The sequence below is a fragment of the Carcharodon carcharias genome, chromosome 37 (assembly GCF_017639515.1).
Source record: "Carcharodon carcharias isolate sCarCar2 chromosome 37, sCarCar2.pri, whole genome shotgun sequence".
Classification (NCBI taxonomy): Eukaryota; Metazoa; Chordata; class Chondrichthyes; order Lamniformes; family Lamnidae; genus Carcharodon; species Carcharodon carcharias.
The window spans coordinates 6,197,700-6,212,495 of record NC_054503.1 but is presented as its reverse complement, the minus strand read 5'-3'; positions in this window follow the sequence as shown (position 1 = coordinate 6,212,495).

Sequence of the window (14,796 nt, the reverse complement as noted above, 5' to 3'; positions counted from 1 at the left end):
AAACACTAACTCTCACTGGGTATGGGTACTACACACAATGAATCTCAGTGGGGTACGGGTCCTACAACACTGACTCTCACTGGGGTACGGGTCCCACACACACTGACTCGTACTCGGTTTCGGGCCCCACACACACTGACTCTCAGTGGGGTACAGGTCCCACACACACTGACTCTCACTGGGGTATGTGTACCACACATAATGGCTCTCACTAGGGTACGGGTCCCACACACACTGACTCTCACTGGGGTATGGGTCGTACACACACTGACTCTCACTGGGGTACGGGTCCGATACACTCTGACTCTCACTGGGGTATCTGTACCACAGATAATGGCTCTCACTAGGGTACGGGTCCCACACACACTGACTCTCACTGGGGTATGGGTCCCACACACACTGACTTTCACTGGGGTACTGGTCCGACACACCCTGACTCTCACTGGGGTACCGGTCCATCACACACTGACTTTCACTGGGGTACGGGTCCCACACACACTGACTCGTACTCGGGTTCGGGTCCCACTCACGCTGACTCTCACTGGGGTATGTGTACCACACACAATGACTCCCACTTGGGTAAGGTTCCCATGCACATTGACTCTCACTGGAGTAGGGGTCCCACACACACTGACTCTCACTTGGGTACGGGTCCCACACACGGTGACTTTAATTGGGATACGGGTCCCAGAAACACTAACTCTCACTAGGGTATGGGTACTTCACACAATGAATCTCAGTGGGGTACGGTCCTACACACACTTACTCTCACTGGGGTACGGGTCGTACAGATATTGAGTATCACTGGGTTATGAGTCCCACACACCATGACTCTAACTTGGTTACAGGTCCCACACACGGTAAGTCTAACTGGGAAACGGGTCCCAGAAACACTGAATCTCACTGGGGTACGCGTTGTACAGATATTGAGTCTCACTGGGGTATGGGTCCCACACACCATGACTCTAACTCGGGTACTGGTCCCACACACTCTGACTCTTACGGGTCTACGGGTGCCACACACACTGACTCTCACTGGGTACGGGTGCCACACACACTGACTCTCACTGGGTACGGGTTCCACACACACTGACTCTCACTGGGTACGGGTCCCACACACACTGACTCGTACTCGGGTTCGGGTCCCACCCACGCTGACTCTCACTGGGGTATGTGTACCACACACAATGACTCTCACTCGGGTATGGGTCCCATGCACATTGACTCTCACTGGAGTAGGGGCCCCACACCCACTGACTCTCACTGGGGTATGTGTACCACACAAAATGGCTATCACTAGGGTACGGGTCCCACACTCACTGACTCTCACTGGGGTATGGGTCTCACACACACTGACTCTCACTGGGGTACAGGTCCCACACACACTGACTCTCACTGGGGTACAGGTCCCACACACACTGACTTTCACTGGGGTACGGGTCCCACACACACTGACTCGTACTCGGGTTCGGGTCCCACCCACGCTGACTCTCACTGGGGTATGTGTACCACACACAATGACTCTCACTCGGGTACGGGTCCCATGCATATTGACTCTCACTGGAGTAGGGGCCCCACACCCACTGACTCTCACTGGGGTATGTGTACCACACAAAATGGCTATCACTAGGGTACGGGTCCCACACACACTGACTCTCACTGGGGTATGGGTCTCACACACACTGACTCTCGCTGGTGTTCAGCTCCCACACACACTGACTCTCACTGGGGTATGGGTCGTACAGTTATTGTGTTTCACTCGGCTACAGGTCCCACACACTGACTCTTACTGGTCTATGGGTCCCACACACACTAAGTCTCACTGGGTACGGGTCGCACACACACTGTCTCTCACTGGGATACGGGTCCCACACACGGTGACTTTAACTGGGATACGGGTCCCAGAAACACTAACTCTCTCTGGGGTACGGGTACTACACACAATGAATCTCAGTGGGGTACGTGTCCTAGATACACTGACTCTCACTGGGGTACGGGTCGTACAGATATTGAGTCTCACTGGGTTATGGGTCCCACACACCATGACTCTAACTTGGGTACAGGTCCCACACACACTGACTCTCACTGGGGTATGTGTCCCACACATAATGGCTCTCACTAGGGTACGGGTCCCACACACACTGACTCTCACTGGGGTATGCGTCCCACACACTCTGACTCACGCTGGGGTACGATGCACACACACTGACTCTCACTGGGGTACAGGTCCCACACACGGTGACTTTAACTGGGATACGGGTCCCAGAAACACTAACTCTCACTGGGGTACGGGTCCTACACACACTGACTCTCACTGGGGTACGGGTCGTTCAGATATTGAGTCTCATTGGGTTATGGGTCCCACACACAATGACTCTCACTGGTGTACGGTTCCCACACGCTCTGACTCTCGATGCGGTACAGGTCCAACATACAATGACTCTCACTGGGGAATGGGTCCCACACACGCTGACTCTCACTGGGGTACGATTCCACATACGCTGATTCTCACTGCAGCACGGTTCGTACACATTGACTCTCACTGGGGTACTGGTCCCACACACACTGACTCTCACTGGGGTACGGGCCCCACACACACTGACTCTCACTGGGGCATGGGTCCCACACACACTGACTCTCACTGGGGTATGGGTCTCACACACACTGACTCTCACTGGGTTACGGGTCCCACAGCCGCTGACTCTCACTGGGGTACGGGTCCCACACACGCTGACTCTCACTGGGGTACAGGTCCCACACACACTGACTCTCACTCTGGTCCGGTTCCTACACACACTGACGCTCACTGGGGTACGATCCACACACACATACTCTCACTGGGGTGCAGCTCCCACACACGGTGTCTCTAACTGTGATACGGGTCACAGAAACACTGGGTATGGGTACCACACACAATGAATCACAGTGGGGTACGGGTCGGACAGATATTGAGTCTCACTGGGGTGGGGGTCCCAATCACACAACTCTTAGTCGAGTATGGGTCCCACACAATCTGAGTCTAACTGGGGTACGAACCACACACACTGACCCTCACTGGGGTACGGGTCCCACACACACTGACTCTCACTGGGGTCCCGGTAACACACACACTGAATCTCCCTGGGGTATGGGTCGGTCACACACTGACTCTTACTGGGTTACGGACCCCACATACTTTGACTATCACTCGGGTACGGGTCCTACACACACTGACCCTCACTTGGGTACGGGTCCCACACACACTGTCTCTCACTAGGGTACGGGTCCCACACACCGTGACTCTAACCGGGATACGGGTCCCACAAACACTGACTCTCACTGGAGTGCGGGTACCACACACAGTGACTCTCACTGGGCTACGGGTGCCACACACACTGGCTCTCATTGGGGTGTGGGTACCACGCATGATGAATCTCACTGGGGTACGGGTACCACACACAATGAATCTCACTGGGGTACGGGTACCACACACAATGAATCTCACTGGGGTAGGGGTCGTACAGATATTGTGTCTCACTGGGACATGGGTCCCAAACACACTACTCTCAATCAGGTACGGGTCCAACTCACACTAACGTTCACTGGGGTACGGGTACCTCACTCAATGACTGTCACTGGAGTTTGGGTCCCAGGCACACTGAATCTCACTTGGGTGGAGGCCCCACACACACTGACGCTCTGGTGTACAGGTCCAACACACAATGACTCTCACTGGAGTAGGGCCCCACACACACTGACACTCACAGGGCTACGGATTGTACAAAGACTGACTCTCACTGGTGTACGGGTTTCACACACTCTGACTCTCACTGAGGTACGACTCCCACACACACTGACTCTCACTGGGGTACGGGTCACACACACACGGACTGCACTGGGGTACAGTTCGCACCAACACTGACTCTCAATGGGCTACAGCTCCCTCACACTCTGTCTCTCACTGAGGTATGGCTCCCACACACACTGACTCACATTGGGGTACAGTTCCCACCCACACTGATTCTCACTGGGGTACGGGTTCCACACACACTGACTCTCACTGGGGTAGGGGTCCCGCACACACTGACTCTCACTGGGGTATGGTTCCCACACACAGTGTCTCTCACTCGGGGACGGGTTCCACACGCACTGACTCTCGCTGCAGTAGAGACCCACACACACTGACTCTCACTGGGGTATGTGTACCACAAACAATGGCTCTCACTGGGGTACTGTTCACACACAAACTGATTCTCACTGGGGCACGGGTCGTACACACACTGACTCTTACTGGGGTACGGATCCCACACACACACTGACTCTCACTTGGGTACGAGTCCCAGAAACACTGACTCTCACTGGGGTATGTGTACCACACACACTGACTCTCACTGGGGCAGGGACACCACGCACCCTGACTCTCACTGGGGTACGGGTTCCACACAAACTGACTCTCACTGGGGTACCGGTCCCGCATACACTCAGTGGGGTAGAGGTCCCACACACACTGATTCTCACTGGGGTATGAATCCCACATACACTGACTCTCACTAGGGTACGGGTCGTACAAACACTGACTCTCACTGGGATACAGGTTCCACACACACTGACTCTCGCTGGGGTACTGGTCCCACATACACTGACTCTTATTCAGGATCGGGTCCCACCCACTTCGACTCTCACTGGGGAACGTGTTCCACACACACTGACTCTCACTGGAGTAGGGGCCCCACACACACTGACTCTCACTGGAGTAGGGGCCCCACACACACTGACTCTCACTGGGGTATGTGTACCACACATAATGGCTCTCACTGGTGTACGTGACCCACACACACTGACGCTCACTGGGCTATGGGTCCCAGAAACACTGACTCTCACCGGGGTACAGGTCCCACACACATTGACTCTCATTGGGCTACGGGTCCCACACACACTGACTCTCACTGGGGAAGGGTCCCCACACACACTGACTCTCACTGGGGTACGTGTACCACACACATTGACTCTCACTGGGGTACGGTTCCCACACAAACGGACTCTCACTGGGGTATGCGTCACGCGCACACTGACACTCATTGGGGTATGGGTCCTTCACACACTGACTCTCATTGAGGTCCGGGTTCCACACACAATGATTCTCACTGAGGTACGATACCCATGCACATTGACTCTCAATGGGGTACGTGTACCACACACACTGACTCTCACTGGGGTACGTGTCCCACACACACTGATTCTCATTGGGGTACGTGACCCACACACACTGACTCTCACTCGGGTACGGGTCCCACACACAATGACTCGTACTCGGGTTGGCGTCCCACACACGGTGACTCTCAATGGGGTATTGGCCCCACACACTCTTTACACACTGGGGTACGATGCACACACACTGACTCTCACTGGGGCACTAATTCCACACTCACTGACTCTCACTGGGGTGCGGGTCCCACACACACTGACTCTCACTGGGCACGGGTCGTACAGATATTGAGTCTCACTGGGGTATGGGCCCACACACCATGACTCTAACTCGGGTACAGGTCCCACACACTCTGACTAATACTGGGCTACGGGTCCCACACACACTGACGCTCACTGGGTACAGGTCCCACACACACTGATTCTCGCTGCTGTACAGGTCCCTCACACTGACTCTCACTGGGAAATGGGTCTCACACACACTGACTCTGAAAGTGGCACAGGTCCCACACACACTGACTTTCACTGGGGTCCAGGACACACACACACTGACTTTCACTGGGGTACTGGTCCCACACACACTGACACGTAGTCGGGTTCGGGTCCCACCCACGCTGACTCTGACTGGGGTATGTGTACCACACACAATGACTCTCACTCGGGTACGCGTCCCATGCACAGTGACTCTCACTGGAGTAGGGGCCCCACACACACTGACTCTCACTGGGGTATGGGTCCCACACACACTGACTCTCACTGGGGTATGTGTACCACACATAATGGCTCTCACTAGGGTACGGGTCCCACACACACTGACTCTCACTGGTGTACGGGTCCCACACACACTGACTCTCACTGGTGTACGGGTCCCACACACACTGACTCTCACTGGGTACGGGTCCCACACACACTGACTCTCGCTGCGGTACAGATCCCACACACTGACTCTCACTGGGATATGGGTCTCACACACACTGACTCTGACTGGGGTACAGGTCCCACACACACTGACTTTCACTGGAGTACTGGTCCCACACACACTGACTCGTACTCGGGTTCGGGTCCCACACACAGTGACTCTCACTGGGGTATGTGTACCACACACAATGACTCTCACTCGGGTAAGGGTCCCATGCACATTGACTCTCACTGGAGTAGGGGCCCCACACACACTGACTCTCACTGGGGTATGTGTACCACACACAATGACTCTCACTCGGGTAAGGGTCCCATGCACATTGACTCTCACTGGAGTATGGGTCCCACACACACTGACTCTCTCTGGGGAACGGTTCCCACACACACTGACTCTCACTGGGGTACGGGTCGTACACACACTGACTCTAACAGGGGTATGGGTCCCACACACACTGACTCTCACTGGGGTATGGGTCCCACACACACTGACTCTCACTGGGGTATGTGTACCACACATAATGGCTCTCACTAGGGTACGGGTCCCACACACACTGACTCTCACTGGGGTATGGGTCCCACACACACTGACACTCACTGGGGTATGTGTCGTACACACACTGACTCTCACTGGTGTACGGGTCCCACACACACTGACACTCATTGGGGTATGGTTCGTACAGATATTGAGTCTCACTGGGGTATGGGTCCCACTCACCATGACTCTAACTTGGGTACAGGTCCCACACACTCTGACTCTTACTGTGCTACGGGTCCCACACACGCTGAGTCTCACTGGGTACGGGTTCCACATACACTGACTCTCAATGGGATATGGGTCTCACACACACACTGACTCTGACTGGGGTACAGGTCCCACACACACTGACTCTCACTGGGGTACAGGTCCCACACACACTGACTTTCACTGGAGTACTGGTCCCACACAAACTGATTCTCACTGGGGTACAGGTCCCACACACACTGACTCTGACTGGGGTATGTGTACCACACACATTGACTCTCACTCGGGTACGGGTCCCATGCACATTGACTCTCACTGGAGTAGGGGCCCCACACACACTGAGTCTCACTGGGGTATGTGTACCACACATAATGGCTCTCACCTGGGTACGGGTCCCACACACACTGACTCTCACTGGGGTACGGGTCCCACACACATTGACTCTCACTGGGGTATGGGTCGTACACACACTGTCTCTCACTGGGGTATGGGTCCCACACACACCGACTCTCACTGGGGTATGGGTCCCACACACACTGTCTCTCACTGGGGTACGTGTACCACACATAATGGCTCTCACTAGGGGACGGGTCCCACACACACTGACTCACGCTGGGGTACGATGCACACACACTGACTCTCACTGGGGTATGGGTCCCACACACTCTGACTCCCACTGGGGTACGATGCACACACACTGACTCTCACTAGGGTACAGATCCCACACTCACTGACTCTCACTGGGGTACGGGTCCCACACATGGTGTCTTTAACTGGGATACGGGTCCCAGAAACACTAACTCTCACTGGGGTACGGGTCCCATGCACATTGACTCTCACTGGAGTAGGGGCCCCACACACACTGACTCTCACTGGGGTATGTGTACCACACATAATGGCTCTCACTAGGGTACGGGTCCCACACACACTGACTCTCACTGGGGTATGGGTTGTACACACAATGACTCTCACTGGTGTACGGGTCCCACACACACTGACTCTCACTGGGGTATGGGTCGTACAGATATTCAGTCTCACTGGGGTATGGGTCCCACACACCATGACTCTAACTCGGGTACAGGTCCCACACACTCTGACTCTTACTGTGCTACGGGTCCCACACACACTGAGTCTCACTGGGTACGGGTCCCACACACACTGACTCTCGCTGCGGTACAGGTCCCACATACTGACTCTCACTGGGATATGGGTCTCACTCACACTGACTCTTACTGGGGTACAGGTCCCACACACACTGACTTTCCCTGGACTACTGGTCCCACACAAACTGACTCTCACTGGGGTTTGTGTACCACACACAATGACTCCACTTGGGTAAGGGTCCCATGCACATTGACTCTCTCTGGAGTAGGGGCCCCACACACACTGACTCTCACTGGGATATGTGTACCACACATAATGGCTCTCACTAGGGGATGGGTCCCACACACACTGACTCTCACTGGGGTACGGGTCCCACACACTCTGACTTTCACTGTTGTACCGGTCCCCCACACACTGACTCGTACTCGGGTTCGGGTCCCACACACACTGACTCTCACTCGGGTATGTGTACCACAAACAATGACTCTCATTCGGGTACGGGTCCCATGCACATTGACTCTCACTGGAGTAGGGTCCCCACACACACTGACTCTCACTGGGGTTACTGTACCACACACACTGACTCTCACTGGGTTACGCGCCACACACACTGACTCTCACTGGGCTATGGGTCGTACACACACTGTCTCTCACTGGGGTATGGGTCCCACACACACTGACTCTCACTGGGGTATGTGTACCACACACACTGACTCTCACTGGGTTACGCGCCACACACACTGACTCTCACTGAGCTATGGGTCGTACACACACTGTCTCTCACTGGGGTATGGGTCCCACACACACTGACTCTCACTGGGGTATGGGTCCCACACACCCTGACTCACGCTGGGGTACGATGCACACACACTGACTCTCACTGGGGTACAGATCCCACACTCACTGACTCTCACTGGGGTGCGGGTCCCACAGATACTGACTCTCACTGAGGTACAGATCCCACACTCACTGACTCTCACTGGGGTGCGGGTCCCACAGATACTGACTCTCACTGGGGTACGGGTCCCACACACGGTGACTTTAACTGGGATACGGGTCCCAGAAACACTAACTCTCACTGGGCTACGGGTCCCACACACTCTGACTCACGCTGGGGTACGATGCACACACACTGACTCTCACTGGGGTACAGATCCCACACTCACTGACTCTCACTGGGGTGCGGGTCCCACACACACTGACTCTCACTGAGGTACGGGTCCCACACACGGTGACTTTAACTGGGATACGGGTCCCAGAAACACTAACTCTCACTGGGGAACGGGTCGTACAGGTATTGAGTCTCACTGGCTTATGGGTCTCACACGCCATGACTCTAACTTGGGTACAGGTCCCACACACTCTGACTCTTACTGGTTATGGGTCCCACACACACTGACTCTCACTGGTTGTGGGTCCCACACACACTGACTCTCACTGGTGTACGGTTCCCACACACACTGACTCTCGATGCGGTACAGGTCCCACATACAATGACTCTCACTGGGCTACGGGTCCCACACACACTGTCTCTCACTGGTTACGGGTCCCACACACACTGACTCTCACTGGTATATGGTTCCCACACACACTGACTCTTGATGCGGTACATGTCCCACATACAATGACTCTCACTGGGGTACGATTCCACATACGCTGATTCTCACTGGGGCACGGCTCGTACACATTGACTCTCACTGGGGTACGGGTTCCACACACACTGACTCTCACTGGGGTACGGGTCCCACACACCCTGACTCACGCTGGGGTACGATGCACACACACTGACTCTCACTGGGGTACAGATCCCACACTCACTGACTCTCACTGGGGTGCGGGTCCCACAGATACTGACTCTCACTGGGGTACGGGTCCCACACACGGTGACTTTAACTGGGATACGGGTCCCAGAAACACTAACTCTCACTGGGCTACGGGTCCCACACACACTGACTCTCACTGGTGTACGGTTCCCACACACACTGACTCTCGATTCGGTACAGGTCCCACATACAATGAGTCTCACTGGGGAACGTGTCCCACACACACTGTCTCTCACTGGTGTACGATTCCACGCACGCTGATTCTCACTGGGGCACAGGTCGTACACATTGACTCTCAGTGGGGTACGGGTCCCACACACACTGACTCTCACTGGGGTACGGGTCCCACACACACTGACTCTCACTGGGGATCGGGTCCCACACACACTGACTCTCACTGGGGTACGGGTCGTACAGATATTGAGTCTCACTGGGGTATGGGTCCCACACACCATGACTCTAACTCAGGTACAGGTCCCACACACTCTGACTCTTACTGGACTACGGGTCTCACACACACTGAGTCTCACTGGGTACGGGTCCCACACACACTGACTCTCGCTGCGGTACAGGTCCCACACACTGACTCTCACTGGGATATGGGTTTCACACACACTGACTCTGACTGGGGCACAGGTCCCACACACACTGACTTTCACTGGAGTATTGGTCCCATACACACTGACTCTCAAAGGTGTACAGGTCCCACACACACTGATTTTCACTTGGGTACGGGTCCCACACACACTGACTCGCACTCGGGCTCGGGTCCCACACACACTGACTCTCACTGGGGTATGTGTACCACACACAATGACTCTCACTCGGGTACGGGTCCCATGCACATTGACTCTCACTGGTCTAGGGTCCCCACACCCACTGACTCTCACTGGGGTATGTGTACCACACACAATGACTCTCACTCGGGTACGGGTCCCATGCACATTGACTCTCACTGGTCTAGGGTCCCCACACCCACTGACTCTCACTGGGGTATGTGTACCACACACAATGACTCTCACTCGGGTACGGGTCCCATGCACATTGACTCTCACTGGTCTAGGGTCCCCACACCCACTGAGTCTCACTGGGGTATGTGTACCACACATAATGGCTCTCACTAGGGTATGGGTCCTACACACACTGACTCTCACTGGGGTATGGGTCGTACATACACTGACTCTCACTGGTGTATGGGTCCCACACACACTGACTCTCACTTGGGTATGTGCACCACACACAATGACTCTCACTCGGGTATGGGTCCCATGCACATTGACTCTCACTGGAGTTGGGGCCCCACACACACTGACTCTCACTGGGGTATGTGTACCACACATAATGGCTCTCACTAGGGTACGGGTCCCACACACACTGACTCTCACTGGGGTACGGATCCCACACACACTGACTTTCACTGCGGTACCGGTCCCACACACACTGACTCGTACTCGGGTTCGGGTCCCACACACACTGACTCTCACTGGGGTATGTGTACCACAAACAATGACTCTCACTCGGGTACGGGTCCCATGCACATTGACTCTCACTGGAGTAGGGTCCCCACACACACTGACTCTCACTGGTGTACGATGCACACACACTGACTCTCACTGGGCTATGAGTCGTACACACACTGTCTCTCACTGGGGTACGGGTCCCACACACACTGTCTCTCACTGGGGTATGGGTCCCACACACTCTGACTCACGCTGGGGTACGATGCACGCACACTGACTCTCACTGGGGTACAGATCCCACACTCACTGACTCTCACTGGGGTGTGAGTCCCACAGACACTGACTCTCACTAGGATACGGGTCCCAGAAACATTAACTCTCACTGGGGTACGGGTCCTACACACACTGACTCTCACTGGGGTACGGGTCGTACAGGTATTGAGTCTCACTGGGTTATGGGTCCCACACACCATGACTCTAACTCAGGTACAGGTCCCACACACTCTGACTCTTACTGGTTACGGGTCCCACACACACTGACTCTCACTGGGGTACGGGTCCCACACACACTGACTCTCACTGGGGTACGGGTCCCACACACACTGACTCTCACTGGGGTACGGGTCCCACACACACTGACTCTCACTGGGGTACGGGTCACACACACACTGACTCTCACTGGGGCATGGCTCCCTCATACACTGTCTCTCACTGGGGTATAAGTCCCACACATAATGGCTCTCACTAGGGTACGGGTCCCACACACACTGATTCTCAGTGGGGTATGGGTCCCACACACTCTGACTCACGCTGGGGTACGATGCACACACACTGACTCTCACTGGGGTATGGGTCCTACACACACTGACTCTCACTGGGGAACGGGTCGTACAGGTATTGAGTCTCACTGGCTTATGGGTCCCACACGCCATGACTCTAACTTGGGTACAGTTCCCACACAGTCTGACTCTTACTGGTTATGGGTCCCACACACACTGACTCTCACTGGTTATGGGTCCCACACACACTGACTCTCACTGGTGTACGGTTCCCACACACACTGACTCTCGATGCGGTACAGGTCCCACATACAATGACTCTCACTGGGGTCCGATTCCACATACGCTGATTCTCACTGGGGCACGGCTCGTACACATTGACTCTCACTGGGGTACGGGTCCCACAAACACTGACGCTCACTGGGATACGGGTTCCACACACACTGACTCTCACTGGGATACGGGTTCCACACACACTGATTCTCGCTGCGGTACGGGTCCCACACACGCTGTCTCTAACTCGGGTATGGGACCCTCACACACTGACCCTTACTGGGGTACAGGTCCCACACACGGTGTCTCTAACTGGGATACGTGTACCACACACACTGATTCTCACTGGGATACGGGTCCCACACGCACTGACTCTCACTGAGGTACTAGTCCCACACACACTGACTCTCACTGGGGTATGGGTCCCACACACACTGACTCTCACTGGGGTACGGGTCCCACACACACTGACTCTCACTGGAGTATGGGTCCCACACACACTGACTCTCACTGGGGTACGGGTCCCACACAGACTGACTCTTACTCAGGTTCGGGTCCCACCCCCACTGACTCTCACTGTAATAGGGGCCCCACACACACTGACTCTCACTGGGGCACGGGACCCTCAGACACTGACTCTCACTGGGGTATGGGTCCCACACACACTGACTCTCACTGGGGTACGGGTCCCACACACACTGGCTCTCACTGGGGACAGGTCCCACATGCACTGACTCGTACTAGGGTTCGGGTCCCACCCACGCTAACTATCACTGGGGTACGGGTCGCACACACACTGACTCTCACTGGGGTACGGGTCGCACACACACTGACTCTCACTGGGGTATGGGTCGTACACACACTGACTCTCACTGGGGTACGGGTCCCACACACACTGACTCTCACTGGTGTACGGGTCCAACACATATTGACCCTTACTCGGTTTCGGGTCCCACCCACGCTGACTATCACTGGGGAATGGGTTCCACACACACTGACTCACACTGGAGTAGGGGCCCCACACACACTGACTTACACTGGGGTATGGGTCACACACAGACTGACTCTCACTAGGGTACGGGTCCCACACACACTGACTCTCACTGGGGTACGGGTCCCACACACACTGACTCTCACTGGGGTACAGGTCCCACACACACTGATTCTCACTGGGGTAGAGGTCCCACACACACTGACTGTCACAGGGGTACGATCCACACACACGGTGTCTCTAACTGGGATATGGGTCTCAGAAACACTGACTCTCACTTGGGTATGGGTACCACACACAATGCATCTCAGTGGGATACGGGTCCTACACACATTGACTCCCGCTGGGGTACGGGTCGTACAGATATTGAGTCTCACTGGGTTTCGGGTCCCACACACACTGACTCTTACTGGGGTACGGTTCCCACACACACTGACTCTCACTGGGGTACAGTTCCCACACATACTGACTCTTGCTGGGGTACCGGTCTCACTTACAATGAATCTCACTGGGGTACGGGTCCCACATACAGTGACTCTCACTGGGGTACGGGTCCCACACACACTGACTCTCACTGGGGTACGCGTCATGCACACACTGAGTCTCACTGGGGTACGAGTCATGCACACACTGAGTCTCACTGGGGTACGGGTCGTACACACACTGACTCTCACTTGGTCCTGTTCCGCAAACACTGACTCTCAGTGGGGTAGAGGTCCCACACACACTGTCTCTCGCTGGGGTATGGGCCACATACACTGACTCTCACTGTGTTACGATCCACAAACACTGACTCTCAATGGGTACGGGACACACACACACAGACTCTCGCTGGGGTCCGGGTCCCACACACACTGACTCTCACTGGGGCACTGCTCCCACACACACTGACTCTCACTGGGATATGGGTCCCCCAAACACACTGATTCTCCCTGGGTTACATGTCCCACATGCACTGACTCTCAGTGGGGTACGGGTCACACACACGCATTGACTCTCACTGGCATACGGGTCCCACACACACTGAATCTCACTGGCGTACAGGTCCCACACACACAAGGTCTCACTCTGGTACTGGTCCCACATACACTGACTCTCACTGAGGTACTGGTCCCACACACCCTGATTCTCAGTGGGGTACGGATCCCACACACATTGACCCTCACTGGGGCACAGCTCCCACACACCCTGACTCTCACTGGGGAATGGGTACCGTACACACTGACTCTCAGTGAGGTACTGGTCCCACACACATTGATTCTCAATGGGGTACGGGTCCCACACACATTGACTCTCACTGGGATATAGGTTCCTCACACACCGACACTCACTGTGGTACTGGTTGTACACACACTGACTTTCACTGGAATTTGGGGGACACACATTCTGAATCTCACTGGGATACGGGTCTCTCACACATTGACTCTCACTGGGGTACGGTTCCCACACACATTGACTCTCACTGGGGTACAGGTCATTCACAAACTGACACTCACTGGGGTATGGGTCCCCCACACACTGA